Source organism: Dermacentor andersoni, chromosome 4 (genome assembly GCF_023375885.2).
Source record: "Dermacentor andersoni chromosome 4, qqDerAnde1_hic_scaffold, whole genome shotgun sequence".
In the NCBI taxonomy this organism is placed as follows: Eukaryota; Metazoa; Arthropoda; class Arachnida; order Ixodida; family Ixodidae; genus Dermacentor; species Dermacentor andersoni.
The window spans coordinates 121957796-121972851 of record NC_092817.1 but is presented as its reverse complement, the minus strand read 5'-3'; the positions used below and the strand labels follow the sequence as shown (position 1 = coordinate 121972851).

The following is a 15056-nucleotide window of genomic DNA, read 5'->3' as shown; positions in this document are numbered from 1 at the left end:
GGTAGCGTGGCCGAGCGGCCTAAGGCGCTGGTTTAAGGCACCAGTCTCTTCGGGGGCGTGGGTTCGAATCCCACCCCTGCCATAATTTTTTAGCTTACTTTTAGTCATGTAAACGTTCGGAGAGCTCTGCTTTTTACTTTACGCTGCTTTCGGTTGTTTTAGGACTTTAAGGCTAACACGCATTCACTGTTTTCTTTATGCACATCTTTTCGTCTTCTCCACCTTAACTTGCTATGACTGCTATCGGGGGTTGTTCTCAACGATAATACCGTCAAGAGAGGAGCCTAGTTATAGCAAATGACCTTTCCGCTTCCTTTCCCCCCCTTGTGATTATAACATATAATATATTATACACCCCACTTGTGAAAAAATATACTAAAGTACTCAGAGAAACGAGCCGCTTGCTTGAACTGCCTCATAATGATCATCGTCATCCTCACCACCACCTACTTTTATATGAACCAGCCGCACAAAGTCGTCTACCATGTTGCTTTCAATGACCACACATGCATCCTATAACGGTTGCAAATTTCCTAATCTCACTTACTAATTTAAAATGAAATAATGGGGTTTTAGGTGCCAAAACCACGGTATGATTATGAGGCACGCCTTTATAAATAAAATTATAAATAAATAAATAAATAAATAAATAAATAAATAAATAAATAAATAAATAAATAAATAAATAAAGACCTGTCGGGGTAAAATGGCGATGAGAGGCTTATGATGCACAAAAAAACTACGACACGTATCAATTAACATTAAAGAGTTTTTTACGTTTTGTGTTGCGGCGGCACAAACCAATATATATACTGGAAAACCGGCCAAGAATGGGCACATACGCAGTGGAACATACCGAATGGCTAAATCGAAGAAAATAAAGTTAATCACGAATGCAATAAATATATGCAGGAAAACGGACTAAAAGAAACACAAAAGACAAGAATGAACGTAATTAATCATTTACTCGCACAGTCTAACATGTGTGCGTTACTAGCAATTGACAAAACTGCCCTGAATAAAATTGATTTCTTTGGGAGATAACAAGAGACGGTGACGTACTCTTAAACATCATTACTCATTACTGCAGCTTCCACGATCGCGCGTGTGCGCCAATTTTTGTCTCTAAACAAGACTGCAGGGCTGTCTGCTTTTCTGTATATATTTACAACATCTTGCATTAAGCATTAAATATAATACACTATTTCATGAACAGGTCGTTGTGCTCTATGGATATCTGGGAGCCGGCATTACTTATTCAAGATTTACGGAGGAGCTACTTTTTTTTTAAATAAGACAAAGATGCGCTTACTTGCACCACTTTCTTGGTCAGCATACAATGGTTGGATAAGCCCTTTTGCTGATACTTTCGCACATATATCGATATTTGGCACAATTCACGTCTCTTGCTACATTGTTTGTTTACCTCCGTTATTTTGGTGTGTTCTGTTAACTGTATATTCAAACTCTCTTTATCTAAGAATATGTGGGTGGCGGGGTGATTGCCAGGCTCTCCCTATGCGTGACCGCCACCCTGCGTGAGCGTAATGGTTCTTTCTGCACAACGAGGAAATATTAGAGCAATACTTTATTCACTTGTCTGTTCGAATAGAATTTCCGGCATCTTCTGAGCCCTACGTTCTCTGCACGTTTCAGTGCACGTAACATGTCACAGAATAATTTTGTGGACTGAATTTTGTCTGTTCTGGGAACTTGCAAACTGAAAAAACCGTAGTTCTGCAACGTTGGGTGGACGGTCGATGGGGGCCAGGTATCCACCGCCGTTGCGGCTATGTGCACGTGTCAACGACTGTTTGAAGAACGAACGTGCGGTTTTAAGGAACGAGATTGATGAAGAAACTTTATTCGGCAAAATAAAGAATGAGAACCGCAATTAAGCTTCGCTCTTCTTGCGGTAGTGAGGTCCTCAGTCCAGGACTCCTGCGGTCTAAGCACTCTTGAGGGCCCGCCTTACCAGTCCATACATACGCTGGTCACGCAGGTCCGAGAAGAACGGCCTCCCACTGTTTGTGAGTCGGGCTGGGAATACGGCAAGTCTGCAGCGTGCAGGGGGGGTGCGGTGGGGGGTGGACGTCGACAGGCTGTGTGGTACAGAGTGAGGCATATTCTTCGCAGTGTGCGCACTTGTAAGGGTAAAGTATGGGTGTACGGTGGGGATAGAGAAGGATAGCTTATTTAGTGTTGCCAAACGAGTTAATAATAATAATAATAATGATAATAATAATAATAATAAGTAAATAAATAAATAAATTAGTGAATCAGTTACTTACCGTGCCCAAGAACAACCATGAAGTAAGTCTAAGAGCCGGCGCACGCTTTCATTGAAACAAGAGCTGCAGGGGAATATAAGTAAGAAAAGACAATAAATAAAAAGAACAGTCTTGAAAGAAATGGTGTACATACAGCACGGCGAGAGGTGAATATAAAAGAAAAAGGAGGAGAAGAGCACTTGAACAATATATGAAACTATGACAGAACAACGCACAGCTCGGAAAATAACCATGACAGGGAATTATGAAAAAAAATATTAACATCATAAAAATAAACGTTATAAACACTGCATTCCGCGGATGGTCGAGTGTTGATGATTACGAGCGCTAACATGGAATGGTATATAGAGAGGCGTGACGTTTTGACGGGACCGCTACCACGGCAGAGCGGAAGGAAAGGAAACTAGATACGCAAGTGTTGGAACGCTGACAAAGAGAGTGCGGGGCGCACAGCTGAAAATCTTTGAGAAACCTTTATTATCTACCTGAGAGTCTACTGATCTTGAATATGGTGCCTATTGATGAGTAATGTACTCAAAAATGCATACCCAAGTGAAAAGACATATAAGCTTTTGTATAGAATCAAATGATTTTGCATCGAATGCGGGACCTGAGTTTTTGCGCACACCGAACAAAACTGAACGGAGCCGTATCCATAAACAGCTTCTCTTTGAGACGACGGCGGCTGAGTTAGCATTGCTGACGTGGACAAGGAGCAGGTCAGACGCATCTCCACCTGTGATCTGGAGACGGGAAGCGGCAGCTTCGAGGGTCACGGACCGGAGAGGGGACGTCTGAGAGTTGGCCGGCGGCAGTTCCAGCTCCTGAGCCCCGATGTCGTCGCCGTGGCAGTGCTCCACGGCCCGGGTCCAGCCCCACGCTGCCGTAACCGGCCACTGTCCAGTACCACGGAGGCAATCGCCTGGCCACGTCAGTGGCACAAGGCCCCACTGGCCCAGACTGGGTCCTATGCCACGATAGCCGGAAGAAGACTACAATCCTCTCGCTGGAAACGGAAGTCGACGCCCACGCCGCGTCGGAATTACGCAGGCCAATGTCATATGCTACACTGGGCCGAAATCCGACACGACTGGTGACGGTCGATTTCTCGTCACTTCTTGTTACTTGTTTACTCGAACGCAAGAACAGTATATAACCGGGGGTTAGTTTGTTCTGTATGTATATAGCTAGTTTAATGAATTTCTCTTATGTGTATAGGGTTTATGCTGTGTGAGTTTACTTTGCTGTTTATGTGTTTTGGGTTAGAATTGTTTCTCGGAATAAATGTAGTTTTTTGACGTGTTTGCATCGTTCTCTGTTCATTTCTGGAACGCTGAAATTCGTGACACATACCATGAGGTATAGCGGAGAAGAGGCCATCCTTCACTTCGTGAAACACGGCTACCATTCACGTCTCTACTTGCACCGGATGATAGTTCAGACCTACTTATTACCCGAATTAGCCGCGTAGCGAGGACGCAGAACCGCTTTTTAGATCCTTTCCTGACCATATGCTGGTTCGAAATCATAACTGTATAGCGCAGTCGAATGGTATCCGCGCCTTCCGCGTTACCACACGAATGTTCTTTATGTGCAACATACAGCGTGAGTCCTGAAAGTACAATATGCCTCAGACCGCGGCGCCGCTGCTGATGGTTGCGGAGGTCATGCTTTTGGATTCGCGACAGGTTCCGCTGGAAACCGGTTGCGATACGAAGGTGAGCGCAATGTCGTTAACCGATGCGGAAAACACGGCGGCAAGCCTGATGGAGGCGACGTGAAGGCGTGACGCAACTAACGCGCCTTACATTGCCATTTACGGGCGCCCGTAAGTGCAAAAAGGACTTTCTCCCTGTCGTTCAAGTTGGCGGAACCCGAAACAAATTTTTACGGGTCACTTTGTGCTCGCTCGATATGCAGTGAAGCGAATTGATTTTCCTTACGTAGGCTTCACGAATCTCAAAGTGTAGTCACATTGTTTGCACGGGGTTCTCATTTTGCCTATGCAGAAGGCGGTTTTGAAGAAAGTCGGTTTGTTCTCATCGCCTGCCCCATTTCTTTGTTCGTTGTCTCTTTGCTTCGAACATATACACTACCCTGGTTAACGTCAACAGGAACGTTCAAACGTGGCGTCTTTTCATTCCGGGTAAGTTTATGCCGCAACTGCAAGAGTGCAGGAAACGAGGAATTCGGATAGATAAGAAGTGATGACATTGTGGGGCACTCGGGCTTCTTTATTTGCCCGCACCGAGCATCTAATCAGCACCAAACCGCTCGCCTCTCAACTTCAGCAGAGTTTACCCTACTCTCCGCGAAGCGTCGCCCGAAACACACCACAAAATTCTGGACATTGCAAACGTCGGTAGCGTGGCCGAGCGGTTTTTTCAGAAGGAACCCATGGTTTTTTCAACGAGGAACCCATGGAGTCTGACCCTGCGGCTGCGAAACGACGCCACGACGATGTCAGTGCAATGAGCCAGGAGCAACGACTGCGTCTCCTAGAACGCCAGCGGGGCGTAGGCGAAGGGAAAAAGCAGCGTGTCACCAGCGGGCTACGATCGTCGTCGCTTCCTCGCGACGACAACCCGAAGACCTAATAATGGAGGGACGGCACTACACGGCGCGGCGTTGTGCGCATGAAGGTAAGCGCCGTACTGGCGGCCTGGTCTTGCTTAACGATGGCGGCATTTGAAAGACACCTCGTAGTAGCCACGCTTAATGTCAGGGGTCTTTCATCCAGGAGGAGGCAAAATCAGCTGCTGAGACTCGTGACTGAGCAGGAATTGGATATTGTAGCGATACAAGAGACCAAAATCGAGAGTCAAGACCAGACCGACAGAATGGTGCTCTCGTTCAGTAGTCGGCATGATGTTTGCGTGTCTCATGCCGTGGGTACCTCGGCAGGTTGCATGCTGTTGATTCGCCAGTCTCTGGGAGCGATTGTGGAAAGAGTTGTGACTTGCGGTTTCGGTCGATGGATTGTCTGTGACATCACACTTGCTGGTTTGGAATTGCGTATTATCTGTATCTACGCACACACTAACACGGAAGAGAGGCGAAACCTTTTTGAGATAGTCGGCAACCATTGTGACACAGACCGTCTGCTTGTCTTACTTGGCGATTTCAACTGCGTAAGCATGGCACGAGATAAAACCAGTGCGACGCCCTACCGAGATGCGAGTACTGCCTGTTTAAGTGACATAATTGATCGCTGTCATCTAGAGGATGTTGGTGATTGTCTCGGATGTGGCTCTGGCGTTCGGTTTACCCATTTCCAAGGAACGAGTCACGCGCGTCTGGATCGGGCGTACGTATCTGTTGAACTGATACCGTACTGCGGTGAATACAGCGTACAACCAGTGCCGTTCAGTGACCATTGTCTTGTTGTCTTCCATGTAGGTAAAAGAAAAGGAACGAAAAGCAAATTTGTGTGGGAAAACTGGAAACTTAATGAGAAGCTTCTAAACGATGATATCTTCGTGGATCGCGTTACGTCGGCGATACACGAACTGCCAATGGCGGACAACGAACTTCTGGGAGCGAAGTGGGAAAGATTTAAGCAGGCAATGAAAATGATGGCAATTGAACGATCGTGCGCTATAAAGCAAAAGCAAAGGCTGCAGGAAAACACGCTGAGAGATGACCTAAAGTTTTTGATAATGCAAGAAGGAAAGCAGCCAGGCACTTGTACCGAAGAAATGCGCACCGTCAAGCAGAAACTAGAGGCAATAGATACGGAGCGATATCGAGGAGCGATCGTGAGGGCGAGGGCACAGCGGCTGTTAGCGGGCGAAATGCCCACAAAACGTGCTTTCGGCTTTGAAAAAAGGCACGCCCGCAAGAATGACATACCAAAAATAGAGTGGAACGGTGTAATCTTCGTAGACAAAGGAAATATAGAAAGGGCCTTTTATGAATACTACAGCGGGCTCTTTGGTTACACCAAAGTAAGAACCGAAGACTTCAAGACCCGTTTCCTCTCTTTAATGCCGCGGCTTAGTGATGATACGAAAGAGCGGCTAGAACTGCCCATTTCAACAGAAGAAGTGCGGAAAGCCATAGAAGACCTCAACCCGGGAAAGTCCCCAGGACCAGACGGGCTAGTAGCACCGCTTTATAAGGCATTCAAAGATGATTTAGCACCGGTTTTGGCTACACTGTTTAATGAGGCTTATGACAAGGATATGCTTCCTCCTTCATTTTTAACATCCCATACAATTTTAATACCAAAAAGCGAAGATGAAGCTAGACTGCGACAGGTTACCGCTTACCGACCCATATCCCTGACTAATGTAGACTACAAGATCTTCATGAAAATTCTGGCTAAAAGACTCCAAGCCGTGATGCAAGAATTAGTGGGACCACATCAGACCTGTGGTATCAAAGGTCGCACCATATATACCAACATACACACAGCCCGGTCCGTGCTCGAGTGTTGCGACGCTTTGCATGAAAGCATCGCAATGCTCCAGCTCGATCTAGAGAAAGCCTTCGACAGGGTGCCGCATGACCTCTTGTTCTCTGTTTTAGAGCACGTTAATGTCGGATCAGTCATCTGCCAAGGCGTAGCCATGGCGTACAGAGGATGCACGACGCGGTTGTTAGTAAATAAGGGGGTGGGAGCGCGCATCCAAGTGCAACGCTCTGTGCGTCAGGGTTGCCCCCTGTCACCATTGCTTTTTTGTTTGTATATTGAACCTTTTTGTTTGAGCGTTATTGAAAGCAACAGCGTTCATGGTTTTCGTTTGCATGCGGCGGAGGTCCGCATTCTCGCGTATGCTGATGACATTGCCGTATTCTGTGCTGACTACGAAAGCGTTCGTGTTGTGGTTCAAATTGTGAAAGACTTTTGTTCTGTGAGCGGGAGTGCTGTGAACTGGGCTAAGTGTTTGGGGTTCTGGCACGGCGACTGGCCCTTAACCCCAACGAATTTCGCAAACATGACTTGGACAGCAACCCCAGTAAAATATTTAGGAGTGCCGCTGGAGAATTATCGCGACAGTGAGCCATATTGGAAATGCCAAGTTGCTGAAATGCGTGAGAAGGCCGACAGGCTCAAAGGCTTCAGCTGGTCTATTTTCGCGCGTGCCACAATTTGTAACCTTTTTTTTGTAACCAAGCTGTGGTATGTCTTGCAAGCAATTCATTGTTCTCGCGTCAATGTGCAGAAGCTGCACCGTGTATTTGCGGTTTTTGTGTGGGGAAGCACTTGGGAGCGGACACGACGCACCAATCTGTTTCACCGCGTCCGCTCTGGAGGACTAGGTTTGGCCCATCTATATCTGCGCCAGTTGGTTAACCGATTTATGTTTTTTCGTGACACGAATGACCCCTTTTTGCGAACTGTGTGTCAGGTTAGGTTGGGCAGGGTTTTGCCAAATTTGGTTGTTAGTTCGGAGAGTATGCAAGGGAGCATTTTTGGCTTCCTTAAAGAGGTGTACATGGCATGTCGCGTCTTGCAAGTGCGATTTTCGTTTGAATATTTGTCAGTGGTGTCGCGAAAGAAACTTTATAAGGATCTGTGTGAGGTCTTTCTTCCGGTACCGTTGTACAGGTCGTTGTACTGTGCAGGTCCATGGCAGTCAGTTCTTAAACGTGTGAAAAGAATGACTGTACCAGGCGGAGTTAAAAGTTTCTTCTTTAAGCTCCATACGAACACTCTTGAAGTCAAGACGTATTTGGAAGCGAAGGGTTTCTTTGTGCCTTGGGGAAATCATTGTTTCATATGCCGGAAGCCGGAAACTATCGAACATGTTTTCTTAGATTGTTGGGAAGCCCTCTTCTTTTGGGACATTCTCCAACGCACGATTAAAAAAGACTTACCGGTTGATGCTTTCGGAATTAGATTTCTACCCGTCGAGAGTGAAGACGGGGTTCCTTTTGACATGATTATGATATTGGGCCTGCACAGTATTTGGCGATCCAGGATGGCGGTCAGCCACGCAGACATTGATGCCAGGCCGATAAGACAGTATTTTTGTGAATCTGTTAGCAGAGCTATTGAAGGATACAAGATACAAGACCCAGTGCCTGAGTGGCTTCCAAGAATGGAAGCTTTGCTACACATGCGTGAATTTTAATCTCATCACGTAACCCCAAGTGAGGGTGACGTATTTTTAGCATACGTGTTGTGTTCTTCGCGCGGACTGATTTTGTACACTGACGTGTTGAAGTCGGCAATAAAGAAAAAAAAAAAGCGTGGCCGAGCGGTCTAAGGCGCTGGTTTTAGGCACCAGTCTCTTCGGGGGCGTGGGTTCGAATCCCACCGCTGCCAGCAACTTTTTTAGATTGTTCAAATCACGTTTTATTATCAATTGTATGGCTATGCAAGATATTAAGTTGAATTGTGGGGTTTCAACGTGCCAAAACCGCGATTTGATTATGAGGGGCGACGTAGTGAGGACTGACCCCGGATTACTTCTGATCACCAGGCGATCTTCAACGGGCTCCCGATGCATGGGACGCGGACATTCTTGTATATCGCCCCCATCTAAGTGCTGCCGCCGTGGCCGTGATTCAATCCCGTACCCTCGTGCTTGGCAGCGCAACACCATACCCGCTAAGCCACTACGGTGGGTGAAAGATATAAACAAGTATCCGGAATTCATTAGGGAATAACCAGCTGCAGTGGTTCTCTGTTCTGTCGTTATGGAGCTAATTTGTTAGGTTACACTGAACGTGCTTCGCCTAACCAGTAGTTATGCATGGATTACGAGCCCCCGCAATTTTTACTCTCACGGTTTTATTTATTTGAAACTGTAAATGTTGGTATTCATTGTGTAGCTGCCTTCTTCAGAAAAATGATCAGCTGCGGAAACATTATAACCTCGCGTGCTTTCGTTTACCAGAACAGTCACGGAAATGCAGCTGCTGTCTGGATTGCGAGCAGCTCGCCAGAAGCACATGGACGCCCGCGCTTAACTATTCGATGCATACAGAGGCAGGTGGGCGATCTCGTCCAGATGTGGCATGACGCGAATAGCCACAGCTGCAGCTGCTAGTGGAGAGTATAGTTGTCACGATGGGGTTCGGAGCTATAATGTACATCGTGCAAGTGGAGCTCAGCGTTTCGGCTAGCAACTACAAGATAAAGAACCTAGTAGCGCAGCTTTTCCTTATCAGCAGTACGAATGATACGGATGAGCCGCTGCCTCATTTTGTGGGATGGAAAGGTTCACCGCACTTGGTATTTACGTATGGTTAAACATAATAGCTAAAACATAAAATAGTAATAAATAATTTAAGTAAATGTACCTAGCAAGATTGCGCTTCATCAGTTACCCGGGAGAAGCGGGGCGCTAGAACAATTATTGCCGTGGATAAATCAAGTTTGCGATCAAGTTTGCGAATCAAGCTAAGAATTGAAGAGCGTTAACGAATAAAGCAATCGAAAGTGCACATTCACTTGGTGCACGTACTTAATAACCTACAGCTGCAAAAAAACGTAAATATGGCATATTTGAAAGGTATTTTCTTGCTGAAAATCTTGGGACTTGGGCAAATTTAAGCGATTCAGTTATGCGATCTGTGCCGGCCGTCAAGTGACGGGGACCGCGTAACCCCGATGAGAGAGTCGAGGGGAGGGCATTTATGCACTTTACACCGGCCGAAGGGTCGCTACGACGCTCTCATTCGTACCTCCGGCGTCATTGCATCACCTGATATAGGAATACGAAAAAAAAATGGCACGATGCATTAAATATGACAACGACCCGCGCTTCATTGTTCGCTCTAGTATCACGCACCGAGCTTTGCCGCGAACTTAAACTCAATCTTGCTCTCTGTTTGATCTCAATCGAATGCATGCGTTATTACAGGGGAAGGTATTCACTAAAGGGTGTTAATTGTCCCCGATATACCACGGGGAAGTCTATTCGTGGGGCCACAGCGATTAAAGCAAATAGCACCAAAAATGCATGCATGCTGCTGCTGCCTGGCACAGAGCGTTCGGGATGGTTCAGAGATTGTGCATACGTGACAGGAGCGCGGCAGAGAGCACAGGCGACACGAAAAACTACTCGTTTCTTCGTGATGACTGAGGATGGCGCCACGACTCAACACCAAACGTGCCGTGGAGTACCGCAAGGCGGAGTGTTGAGCCCGACGCTATTCAACCTAGTGCTCGTTGGCCTAGTCCGATGCTTGCCCAACACAGTTCAGGTATCAATATATGCCGACGATATCTGCCGACGATATCTGCATTTGGGCGTCTGCCGTAACACGACTGCAGGTACGAGCACGGCTACAAAAGGCAGCTACGATAACATCTCTGTACTTGCCAAAACAGAACTTAGAGCTGTCTTCAGAGAAATGCTACCTTGTTACATTTACTCGGAAGGAAATGCAGCGTTACAGTGTAAAGGTCAATGGGCAAGCAGTAGCAAATGCACGGAAACACCGCTTTTTAGGGGTAATTATTGACCGAGACCTATCATGGAGCCCGCATGTTTCATACCTGAAGAAGAGATTATTGACAATAATACATCTCCTCAAATTTCTCGGCGGAAAGTCACGGGGCACTTCGGTGCGGTCAATGCTGCAGCTGTATAACGCCTTGTTCCTCGGTTTCGCAAGATACAGCCTCCCTGTGATTGGGAACACCTGCAAAACAAACCTGCCTGTACTCCAGGAACTACAAGCTCAAGCCCTAAGGACGTGTCTCGGTCTTCCGAGGTGTGCGTCTACAGCGGCAACGATTGTCATAGCTCGAGATCACCCAATATCAACGTACTTGGCAACCGACGCTCTCAGGGCGCATATTCGGCACGTTGCCTGATTACCTTCTCACCATCTTGCCGCTCTACCCACAGAAAGGCCACACACAACTTTCAGTCGTTTAATTGACGCCAATTGTACCTCATTGCCATCGAACTACATGCCTGCAGCAAGACCATCCTTACCTTTATGGTGCCTGCACAGACCTGACATACGCCTCACCATCCCAGGAATCATGAAGCAAGCCAACATGCCATCGTTTGCCCTTAAGCAGGCCACGTTAGAACTTTTACATGAGGTGCACAGTGGCCGCGTACACGTTTACATCGACGGTTCAGTCACATCCGAAAGCGCAGCTGCCGCTGTGGTGATACCAATAAGATCCGTCAAGATACAGCTAAAGACGTCACATGTATCATCAACGACAGCTGCTGAACTTGTAGCCCTGCGTGCGGCTCTTCATTTTATTAAGGAGGAACCATCCCACGCATGGTCAATCTTCTGTGATTCCAAGGCAGCCCTACAGAGTGTACTCTCAGCACTGCGCCATGGATCACATGAGCAGCTCGCCGCAGAGATCAGAGAAGTCCACCATCGACTAGTTGACGAAGGACACGATATAATATATCAGTGGTTGCCTAGTCACTGTGGCATACCTGGCAATGATCGAGCAGACGCAGCTGCCCGATCTGCCCATGACGGCGTCAACTGCGTTGCCATTCCTCTTTCGAGAGCCGACGCAGCGAAAAAACTTGCCGCACTTGCGCGTGACCTGACATTAGCCCAGTGGAATTCATCCGATTTCACAAGTGCACGCCTCCATACTCTGGACCCTAATTTACAGCTCCATATTCCGCCCGAGCTTCCACGACGTGACTGCACCCTTCTTATCCGCCTATGGCTTGGAGTAGCATTTTCAAATGCCTACTCTTTCCTTATCGGAATGGCCAACAGCCCACTGTGTGACTTCTGCGGGTGCAACGAAACGATCGAGCATCTTCTTTGTCAGTGCTCTCGTTTTAACCCACAAAGAACTGTCCTCTCAGCCACCTTAGACAAACTGGACAAGCGCCCAATGACAGAAAACAAGATACTTGGAACCTGGCCTACGCGAACATCAGCGCGATCCGCTATGAAGGCGCTGCTGCGATACTTGAAAGACACGGGACTTTCTGACAAATTGTGACAGTACACTGTGTGGCGCAGGACTGTACGGTGACACTGCGAAAGACTAGGAATGCCTTTGCGGGTTGCGTGACAGTGCCCACAGAAATAGTTCGTGTGTACGTGCGTGTGTGCGCTTAGGTTTTTTTTTTTCCTTTTTTTATCCTTCTTTCTTTCTCACCTATTGCATCCCCTTTCCCCTCCCCCAGTACAGGGTAGCCAACCGGATATATCTGGTTAACCTCCCTGTCTTTCCTTTGCCTTTCTCTCTATCTCTATCTCTACTCGTGTTGGCCTTTGCACCACGTCGAATGTGCGCAATGGCTTCTGGAGCTTCCTGGCCGTCGCCATCTTAGCCTCTTGATAGCTGTAATTATCCGTGAGCACCCGCAAGTGCATTGCAGAAATTGCAGCGCTCACATTTCTACTACTGTGCAAGTCCAGAGGGATGCTAGATAGGATGGTATGGTGGAGGTGGAAGAGAAGGCAGAGAGTGGATATAACTGATGCAGTCGCGAAACGAGTGAATGTTGCCACGGGTCTTGCCACTCCGCTCGCAGTTACAAGGAAAAAGGGGGCGGGCGGGGGGTGATAGGGAAAAGGTGACGTGAGAAGGAAAGGAAACGCTACTACTATAGACACGACAGCGATTGCGGGCTATCAGGATAAATTGAAGTTCAAGGTATGGTAGGGCGCGTTCTTGCTAATATTGAAAAAAAGAAATTAGTCGCCAACTTACCCAGGGGGTGCTGAAGCAGAGCTGCATTAGAGCGCGGCGTAGGGTTCAGGCGACACTATAGTATACATATACGGAAGTGGTCACACGTCAAATCAACACTTCTGAGCCAGCCGCGGTAGCTATCGACGGGGACGATAGAAGAAGGAAAAAAAGGAGAAATGCTCGTGCACTTAAATTTAGGGACACGTTAAAGAATATCACGGTGTCAAAATTAACCTGTACGGATTAATTGACTGCCACTATGGCGTGCCTCTGTGCCTCATAATCCGATTGTGGCACGTACAGCCCCGAATTTCAATGAAAGTTTAATTCATATGCCATGATGTGATGTGGCATGTGAAGCAGGGCCACGCCCAACACTCTCAGAGTTCATGAAGTATGGCGCACAATAACGCCTCAAGCAAACACATCCCCCTATCTGTTCTGTGTAGTATGCGGACAAACAGAAGTGGTGCACGCAAGGTAATGTTTAACGTCAACTCACCACTTTCACGTTGGACTAAATGTTGAAGAAATGATACGTTCGCTGTCAACGCTACCGCTAATTATCGTCAACCAAAGCAAACAGGACAGAAAGATTCGCTTACATCGATTCCCACAGTGCATGTGATCTACATAATATTTAGCCTATCCTCCAGGAAGCTCCAAATGCACGTCTTGGTGAAAGGCCGTGTCGGACCATGATGATGAACCTTAGGTATGTGCAAGAACCCGTCGGCACGGGCCTACCCCACGTTAATATACACTAAGCTCGGCTGTGGCACCTCAGAAGTGCTGGGGTAATGGGAGTTTTTATCTTGTTTTAGAGGCCCTATAAGGCAAAACTATTCCAATCTGTTTTTATTCTAAACTCCTGATGTCAACTTTACGCAACCGCTGACGCAAGCATCGGGTGCTGACGCGCAAGGTTGTCTGAACAGACAATCAGACGCTCTCCTCGTTTATAGCAGGTCGCTTTTGTTTGCTTTAAAAACGAATAACATTGCCTACACTGAGCGGCTTATCTTATCTAATTGGCTGACAAGAGACAAATAACACGCTCAAGTAGAGAGGGATTCGACGGCGCCGAGCCAGTGCACTGAAAATCGATAACTGGATTAAGAGGGTAGTGCCAGCGTCTGCCATTGGTCCGCTTTCCCTTACTTATCTTGCGGTGGCTGGTTAAGAATGCCGCTCAAACGGATCCTCAGCAAGGACTAGTTGGCAGAGCGAGGCTGTAAACGTACCGAAAGTGCTCGAAAGCGTTACACGTCCCCGCAGAAGGTTTTATTATACGCAAATGAAACCATTCTCTCCGGCAGGTCCGAGTAGTTAACGCCCGAGCGATCAGAGACGGCCATCTTTCATTCCTTTTGGAACGGGGCAGCTTGTGGCTATCCCGAAAAAAAATTCAGTTTTGTTCGGCATATTAATGCATCTTTAACGCGTTGCTTCAGAAGTTTGCTTCAAAGACTATCCTTTCCTTCCCACTTCTCCGCCCTTAAACTGGCTCTCTCAACTATTACACGCAGAGACAAAGCAACAGCGCGCGCATTAGATCCCATAGATGAGATGAATATTTACAATTATTATTAGGGTTATAATTATATTCGAGTGCTGATTGCCGTGCTATCGTTTGCTAACGAAACTTTCCCTCAAGTCTAAATATTTTAAGGCAGTTTGTCGTATGCGTATCATGGCCACGCACGCTTATATCGCCTTCCGTTTCTCTACAACGGTTGCGCTTTAAAACCACGACGCTGCAAGTTTGCTTCAGAGACTATCCTTTCCTTCCCACTTCTCCGCCCTTAAACTGGCTCTCTCAACTACTACACGCAGAGACAAAGCAACAGCGCGCGCATTAGATCCCATAGATGAGATGAATATTTACAATTATTATTAGGGTTATAATTATATTCGAGTGCTGATTGCCGTGCTATCGTTTGCTAACGAAGCTTTCCCTCAAGTCTAAATATTTTAAGGCAGTTTGTCGTGTGCGTATCATGGCCACGCACGCTTATATCGCCTTCCGTTTCTCTACCACGGGATGCGCTTTAAAACCACGGCGCTGTAATTTTGCTTCAGAGACTTTCCTTCCCTCCCTTCTTCTCCGCCCTTAAACTGGCTCTCTTAACTACTACACACAGAACAAAGCAACAGCGCGCGCA

The 15056-nt window shown here is 47.1% G+C and overlaps 1 non-coding gene across 1 annotated transcript; it reads left to right on the top strand.

Annotated features, from left to right (window-relative positions):
• On the top strand, positions 1-82 carry TRNAL-AAG (transfer RNA leucine (anticodon AAG)). The gene has a single exon. It is a non-coding gene; the product is annotated as a tRNA-Leu (tRNA).
• Positions 83-15056: the final 14974 nt, after the last annotated feature.